We start from the raw sequence: 9,045 nt of genomic DNA, 5'->3' as shown, positions 1-9,045 counted from the left end.
ACTAAATAAGGACAAAAATCTCTCTTCCCTTCAGGAAAGTGGAGCTGGGGAAAAAATCAGGGTATATGACCCCAAACCCTTCCCTCCCCAATGAATATTCCTCCCACTCATTTTTACACTCTGTGTAACCAACTTGTCAAAGACACTCAGGGTAGCTGCTCACCTGAGTCTGCCTGCTCTCCCTTTGATAAATAATAAATCCTCACTTTACTTTCTCAACCTGTGTGTCTCATCTCTGAATTCCTTCTGCTGCGAGACAAGAACTTAATCACTGACACAATGACATACATATATTTCTAGCAGGACAGAAGCCATTTGGCATCATATTTACCACAAAAATCATTGGCCTAACACAAGAAACATTAGGATTATACAGACCAGTGCCTTAATTTTACAGATGTCAAAAGTCCAAAGATGGCAAAATTAAAACCATGAAATCAATAGATAGTATCTAATAAAAATTTATTGTGCACATAAAAACAGCTCGCCAGGAGCTTCCAAATTCAAACTGACGTGGCGTTACAGGACTGCTTATCAAGTGAAAATGAGGGTTGGTTATGACAATGGGGGTTTCCAGATGGCAGGAGATTGGCAAAAAATGATTATCTCATACCATTTTCACAAAGATGACTTAACTTGCTTTTAAAATTGTCAGAGGCTTTTACAAGAAATAAGCTAAGTTAAGTTTTGCTTTTGTCCATGAAATAAGCTAGATTTTGCTTTACTCACATGGCTTAAATGATTTTGTTGGCTCAGAGAATTCTCAAGTCCGGTCTCCATTTCATATTTAATTTTGACTGAAAGGAAGGATTAAAGTTCAGAGAGGTTAAGTGCCTGCCTGAAGTCACACAGCTTTCCAAATGGTAAATCAGGTCTAGACACAAGACTTTGGATTTCTGGTTTGCTTAAAAAAAAAAACAAAAAACCAAGGTGGATGGAAAAGAAGAAACAGAGAAAGAGCCAAAACAAACAAACAAACAAACAAACAAACAAACAAACAAAAAACCCCCAAAAGCTACGCAGTATATGATGGATGGCTGGAAAACTGGTGGGTCAAAAAATCTGGAAAAATACATCTAAAATGAAGCTACTTGAAATGTTCCTCAGGAGACTGACCACACGGGACTGCAGAAATCCACTGGAGAAGTCTGAGCAGCCCTGTTCCTAAGCCTCTGAAACAAGCTTATGTTCACTTTCTGCATTTAGAGTCTGAGGCCCTGCAATGTTTGTCGCCTATGACATTTCTCTAGACCGTTATGCGTCGACCCCACATTGCCCATGGTCCCTGCAGGGCCCTACCACCCGAGCTTGGGCATTTCAGAGGTGCATTATGAGAGCATCTTCCTGCTGAAATGTCGACTCATGTCCAAGAGAAAGGGGAGGTGTTCTTCAAGGGCTGGCTTCATCTTGGAACTCCCGTGTGCTCAGATCTGGTTCCTGGGCATGCTGAGCATGATCTCAGAAGAGCACGTGTTGGCAGTGGGCATCGTCCTCGGCGGCAGAGGCCCGGAGCCTGTCTATGTGTTACACAGCCACACTGCACATAGCGCTTCAGTTCTCAGCAAACAAAACCACGCGGGAAAGCTTGATGGCAGAGCACAGAGCTGCAGGGCTTAAGTGCTCCTCTGAGGAAGTTCTGAGTCCTTGAGTTCATTCATTATGGTTCCTAATACACCAACTCATCAAGTTTGGGTAACTTCTCAGGCAGCTTGCAGACAGCTGCCACAGGCTGAGAGCTGCTGCTAACCTGGGGACCCATGAGAATGTGCCCAGTGCTAGATGTGCTCACAGGCTGGAGCCCAGAAGCCCACCACCCCGTGCCCTGCCCTGAACAGTGGGCCCACAATAGCAAGGCTTAGGTGAAGATAAGGGGGCCAGGTGGTGTCCACAGTGGCTGGCTATGGCTTGTGTTGTGCTGTGATTTTGTTGGTTTAAAAGGCAACGCTGGTGGAGAAGAAGGTTCCACAGTGTTGAGAAGCTTGGCTGCAGGAGTAGGGTGGGGAAGCAGCACACACTGGCTGGGCCTCAGCCCTCCTTTAAGTGGCTCTGACTGATCTGACCCTGTCCTAGCCTCCATTCTGCTGTGAGGGTCTCAGTCTGCTTTCTTGAAATTGTTGTTGGTGACTAGGCTCTTGTCTTGTCGCAGAAGGAATTCAGAGATGAGGCATAGAGGTTAAGAACATAAAGTGAAGATTTATTAAGGGATAGGATGCTCTCAAGGGGAGAGCGGGCAGACTCAGGTGAGCAGCTGCCCAGCGTTTCTTTGGCAAGCTGGTTACACAGACTGTAAAAATGAATGGGTGGGATATTCACCTGGGAGGGAAAGGTTTCGGGTCATATTCCCTAATTTTCATCCCAGCTCCACATTCCCAAAGGGAGAAGGGATTTTTGTCCTTATTTAGCCTAGATCGGAAGTGTCACAGCATCAGTGCATGATGGGTACTTCTAATCTGCAAGGCTAATTTTATTGAAATAAGGGCATAATGAGTAAAAGGCTACATTTGGATGCTGAAGATTCCTGCCTTTTCCCACATTTCTTTGTCGGCCTCCAGGCTGCTTGTCACCCCAAAATGTGTGATCGCTTATCAGCCCAGATGTTCCTGCTCTTCTCTTTCTGTCCAAGGACCCCCGTTGTTCACATGGTGTGTGATTTCCTGCGTTTGGCCAGTGCTTTCTCCTTTCCTCCCCCCCCAGTTCCCACCATTAGGCCTTGTTCCCCTTTTTATGCTCATATCCAGCTAACTGCCTGCTCTCACAAAACCACTAGAAGGATGACCTCAGAGGGGGACCACTAGGGGGACCTCAGAGCAGCCAGAGTGGGGACACCATTGGCTGCTGGCCACAGTAACTGCACACTCAGCCTGTTGGAGGGCCGGCTGCTCAGTCCCCAGATCCCATGGTCCTGCTGGGAGCCATTCCTGGGCAGAGGAAAAGATCCGTGACTCTGTGAACCTGAACCTTAGCCCCCTTGGGGGATGAGTTATCTTGAAGGAGGACACACAGGACTTTCAAAAGGCAGGACAGCACTTCAAGGACCCCACAACCATGCCTGCCTCCTGGATTCGGTGGCCTCCCAGGAACACAAGACTATAGTCACAGGAAAAAAGACAGCAAGTGCCTTTCCCTGCAGTCAGTTGGGGACGTGGCTGCAGACGCCAGCTCTCCAGGCCACACTGCTGCTCTCAGTCCAACACAGAAGACCAGAAGGTCTGCTTGCATCGGGTTAGGGCTTGGCGGCCAAGAAGGATGGGCAGGAAGAAAGGCTTTCAGAAGCCCTGGAATATGTCCCCACCCTCCCCGTGGCCCTGTTGTAGGGTGTCAGGCTGTGTGCGGGGGACTCAGCCACACCCACCTGTGGGAGGGGAATGCAGGGTTCTGGGTCTCTAAAGAAGAAAAGTAAAAGCACAGTCTGGTACACACAGTGCCAACCACACCCTGGGGGTTTACACCCACGCACAGCCACACGCCCACACTCACACACTCATGATGAATCACCCAGATCACTACCTTGAGAAACCACCCATCATCCAATCCACGCACAACTCGAGGACGCCAGTGGCCAGCCTGCTCTCTTGGGAGAAGCAAAGACGATGCCTCAGGGCCCCAGAGGCCTTGCGTGAACCCCACAGCAGACCTTAGAACTGGGGCCCTCTGTGCACAGAAGCTGAGGGTTCTGGTTAAGGGAGCGGCTCGGGTCCTTAAGGGCTCCCGGCTCACATGGCGGCTGGGCCATGGCAGCTCAGGTGCCTTAGCTAACATAAGCTGACAGAGAGAGAAAGAAAATGAAGAGCTAGGCCCTTCAGCAGTCTAGAAGCTCCCTCAGGCCCTGCTCAGAGAGGGTGCTGAGGAGACAGCCAGTGAGACAGGAGGGAAGGGGGCAGGGCACAGCCACTGAAGGAATGACACAGCCATCGAGGACAAACTGGCTGGAACCAAGATGGCGGAAGAGTCAACTCCCAGTAGACCTTGAGCCTCATTACACGCTCATTGTAATACATTAGCTGCTAAATGACAGTTCCCAGGCTGATCGTAAAAGGCCAAAAAGTGGGAGGGGATCCAATTCCTGGAAGTCCGCACCCCTTCCCAAAATAGTTGGAATAATCCTCCTACTGGTTAGCATATGAAATTACCAAGCCCATAAAAACCAACAACCCTGTGCCTCGTGGTCATGCTCCTCTTTCCTCCTGAGATGGCCACACTCTCTATGGCGTGTGTATCTACTTTTACTTTAAACTAACACCCTGCCCCCCCCCTCCCCGTTGCCTCCTGGCCTTTCTCCCTCTTGCCTTTTGAGATGACCCCCATTTTGGCTATGGTGTGTTTATCTCCTAAGCTGCTCTGCCTTCTGAGTGAGATGGACTGCACTCTGTTTACGGGGTGTGCATCCCCCTGAATAAATTCACTTTCCCTTTACTATGCCTCGCTCTTTTTTTTTCAGTTGAAATATAGTCAGTTTACAATATTGTGTCCATTTCTAGTGCCCAGCATAATGTTTCAGTCATACATGTACCTACATACAGTCATTTTTAATATTCTTTTTCATTGTAAGTTACTACAAGATATTGAATATAGTTCCCTGTGCCATACAGAAGAAAGTTGTTGTTTATCTTTATTTTATTTTATTTTATTTTATTTTATTTTATTTTATTTTATTTTATTTTATTTTATTGGTCTTGCTGTTGAATTCTTCGCTGTGAGAGGCAAGAACTTACATTCTCCCGTAACATCGGAACAGAGCAGGCAGGGGGCTCGTTGTGGAGGCTGAGAGACTGCTTCATGGGAAGTCCTGGCACTCAGCTTTGAAACAGGCGACTCCTGGGTCAGAGCCAGTGATGGACAGATTCTGAAAACAGCATCCACTGGGCTCTCCCAGCTCTCCAAGGGGGGCTGTGTGCACTCAGCAGGGAAGTAAAAGATAACCCCTGTTGGATTCCTATTGCAGAAACCAACAAAACCCACGCAGCCCTCTGCCCTAGAGTCAATCTAGCCTGATGTCCCCCGGGAGGCCCAACGGTAGAGTCACAAAGATGGATGGGCCAGGAGGAGAATGTGGGAGCAGCCAGAACTGTGAGCAATCAGACTCTTGCCCCTTTCACAGGCTCCCCTGAAGTCCCTCCCCTGGGCAGCCCTGCCCTGCCCTAAATCTCCCATCCTTCTCAGACTGACACCTAAAATGTAGATTTAGGGAAGCTGGTGGTGGCTTAAAAAATTCTCCTGCTGCCTGTTTGGTTGACCCCAAATGGAAAATCTACCCAACAGATCAACAGCACTGCTGTGACCCCATTTGTTCCTTACCTGGTTGTTAATCTATACATCTCCAGGCCTCCCGCCCCACCCCCTCCCCCAACACCGGCCCCTTCCTCTGCGCCGCCCAGCGCCTGCCCTGCTCTCCGTGGGAGCAGGGCTGGCAGAGCGCCCCCCGCAGACGATGACATCAAGACAGCAGATGCGCTGCTCCTGCATTTTCCCAACAGAGCGGCCGTTGTAGTCAGGATCTCACTCTTGGCTCAGTTTAGAATTTTTCTAAAAGGAGCTCTGACCTCTTTATGGAAACTCAGAAGTTTAGGTTTTACCTATTCTTGAGATTTTGAACTAAAAAGAAAAAAAAATTCAGGAAGGATATATTTATATCCGAGCACTACTCCATCGTCACTACTATGGGCCAGAGAAGCTAAAATAAGCTCACTGCGACCTCATCATCTATTCACAAGGCCATCCCCGCCTGCCTGATTGTCTCTTCCTATTATTACAAAGCCACCTTTGGCCCCAGTTTGTATACTGCCAAGAACTGCCCACCCACAGTCATTTATTTCTCGGTATCATCCCAGCAGAGGCTTTTATGAACAGCAGGGACGGATTCCACTTTCCGAAGGACTGCAGATGTGACAGGAACAGTCGACACACAGGAGGGTGATGTCACAAGGCTTTCCTTTGTTCTGGGAGCTACTTGGAGGGGAGGGAAGAGCTGCCTCCCACCTCGCCCCCCAACCTGGAGGGCAGGGTCGCTCGCAGCTCAGGGTCCCTGACCTTTCTCGCATCCCTCTCTCCAGCCGCAGGGCAGCCAGGCTAGTCCTGGTGGGTTTTTGCAAAGAAGGAAAAGGGGCCCCGCGTGCAGCCTGGTCCATTTCCCCCGTAACAGACAGGCCAGAGGGGAAGCCCCTTACCTCCACACCCCTCTCTTCAGTGCACAGACCAAACCTCAAGGCCAAAGCTGCGGGGGCCTGGAGGTCACCCCTGTCACATGGCCTCCTCTCTCTTCCTGCCACCTGCTTGGTGACCAAATGTGAGCTGAGTGGGCGGAGCCACCAAGTCCGGTCTGGTCTGAGCCCGGGCTGCAGGTCACGCAGGGCCCTTGGGGTCGGCCACCCTCCCCATCATTTCTGGCCTCCATCCTCCCCTGGTCCATATTCTCTCTCCGCAGAGTCCTAGTTTTCTTCTGATATTTTACAGAAAGGCTTATACTTTTACGTTTTGCACTTAATAAGGTTTTCTTTTCTCTTTTCAATAGCAGCATTTAATTTTATCATCCCCCAAAACATCATCCGTGTGGTCACAGGTCAGCAGGGACTCTTAGCCCCGCTTCACACACTGGGGAACCAAAAACCGCTAAGGCAAATGTGCCTAGTCCACAGAGTGAAGGAGAGCCTAGGCACTTTCTTCTAAATGAGGGGAGGGAGGAACTCTGGGCGACAGATCCCAGGAGCCCCAGAGTTTCAGGGGACTTCACATTAGCTGGGGCCAGACGCTCTCCCCATGGAAGAGGGGGCACCGCAGCCTGCAGCTGACGTCACGAGCCTAACGCCCATCATTCTGGATTCGTCACAGCTTGGCTGCTGGGTATTTTCTCGGTTGGCAGATACTGAAGAAAAGTCACCTATAGGGGAAGTGCACAAATTTTTTTTTTCATCCAAAAGACCTCCTTATAAAGGGTTAAGGATCCCAGAGAAGGGCCAGATGCTTACCATCACCATTTCCCAAAGTGAGGTGTACTTTCTTCTGCTGGTACGTGAGATAATTACGCCAACATTTTTATTTGAAAGTGTTAGCTTCCATTTCCCACAGTAGTATTACAATTTTTTTTAAAGGTTCTTAAGTAGAAAAGTAAGTTTGAGACAGGAGGGAAGGGGGCAGGGCACAGCCATTAACAGAATGACACAGCCATTAGCACTAAGATGGCGGAAGAGTCAGCTCCCAGAAGATAAATATGCAGATGTACGAGGGCTCCAGTTCACACCGGCTTCCCCACCCGCAGCCCAGGCCCCTCCGTCTCCCCTCTGGGCTCTGCGGCGTGCGCTGGACCCCAGTCCCGCAGGGCTGCTGCCCACCCCTGGACGTGCTGGGCCCTCCCATATGTCAGCAGCTTTGCCCACGTGCCTCTGCCGAGAAACTTCCTCCTGTTACTTACCTAGCAAACTCCTACTCATTCTGTACGACCCAGTGACTAGGTGCTTCATGTCTGAGCTCGCTGCTCCCTGCGCAGTTGGTGTCCCGCCTGTGTGAGCCTGCAGCACCTGTCATGTTGTTTGAAATGAGCCGATTGCAAGTTGGCCTTCGTGGGCCTGTGAGTCCCTCCTGGGGGAGGACTTTGCATTTAGGGGGACTGTGTTCTCAGGACCCAGCGCAGAGCAGGAACCAAGCAGTATGTGCTGCGTGAAAGGAGTAAGCAAGTGTATCTACTTGAAACATGCTCATCCAACCCCGGGTGAGTTACGCTCACTCAGCCACAGCCCTCGCAGCCACCCCCACCGGGCCCTCCCTGGGCTCTCACGCCTCCACCCACCCTCAGGGAGTCCATGGGCTGCCTTTGAGGCCCGTGGTCCTTGACTGATCTTTTAGGACTGTGCTTCCCCGGAGCCCGGGCATTGCTGTCCAGCCCCGACAGGCCCTGATATTTCTGTGTCCTTTAATTAAGCTTTCCCCAATCCTGTGAAATATGAGCAGAAAAAGAGAGCTGTTGCTTCTCCAGAAATCAAGTTCAAAGCTTTGGAAAGACTCAATAATGGCAAATTATAAAAGATGATGTTCCACTATGCGTGCACGGGGAAATTCTTGAAAGATGGGAAGGGGAGTAAAAAATCCCTAAGTCTGCACTAGGAATCTTGCGCAGATGTCTTAGCTTCTCATGTCACTTTAAATAAGTTGAAATTGGTAAATACAGACAATGTCTTAGGGCTGTGTGTGGTTTGGACAGGAAATGTGGATCGGAAATCAGCAAATCAGATGATCAGCACGTACATCTATGTGTTTAGGCTTCAAGTTAAAATAAAATGTAACATATACACATACACATACATATATACACATTTGTGTATGTATGTACATAACGTGTTTGTGTGTGCATGCATGTGTGTGCATATGTGTGTGTGTGTACACACAATGATTTTCTACTTTAAGTGATTTTTGGCTGTTCACTTACCAGTTATTGGTCTCATAAGCATTAAATAAGAGATCCTATGAATAATTTAATTAAGTATGTGTGTATATGTCTATATAAACATGTATTTTAAATATTTGTGTCTCTACATTAAGCATCTGTATAAATATATTTTGTGTATTGAATACTTTTTGCATATAGATTCACAGCACAGAGATGAACAGTTGCATTCATATTTGAACTTCCTCAATCTTGTGCCATGAGGCATTCCTAGGACAGACAGGTGTCACCACTGGGTTCCCAGGAAGCCGACTCTGAGGCACAGCTTGGTGTGCAGGGTGTTTCTTAGGGAGATAACCCCTGTGGGATCATCACCTGTGGACGGAGGGACAGGAAGCTGGATCAGGTGGAGGAGGAGTTGAGATGAGAGATGGCCCAGCCGGCCGGGGGCACTCTGGAGCTGTGACAGGCAGAGTTGTCCTAGATTGTCCCAGAGATGCAGGCCCCCCCAGGGAGGGATGTAACCGTGGGTGGATGGCTCTGCAGCTGGACCAGTGCCCAAGGGGCTGAAGGCTGGAGGCCGACTGTCAGCAGCTCCCCAGAGGCTGGGCAGCAAGCCCTCCCTTGAAGGGACTCAGGGCAGCACATCCTTGTATCCATAACAGGGTCTC

The sequence above is a fragment of the Camelus ferus genome, chromosome 27 (genome assembly GCF_009834535.1).
Source record: "Camelus ferus isolate YT-003-E chromosome 27, BCGSAC_Cfer_1.0, whole genome shotgun sequence".
In the NCBI taxonomy this organism is placed as follows: Eukaryota; Metazoa; Chordata; class Mammalia; order Artiodactyla; family Camelidae; genus Camelus; species Camelus ferus.
The sequence above is the reverse complement of the archived record's forward strand: the minus strand, read 5'-3'. Positions refer to the sequence as shown.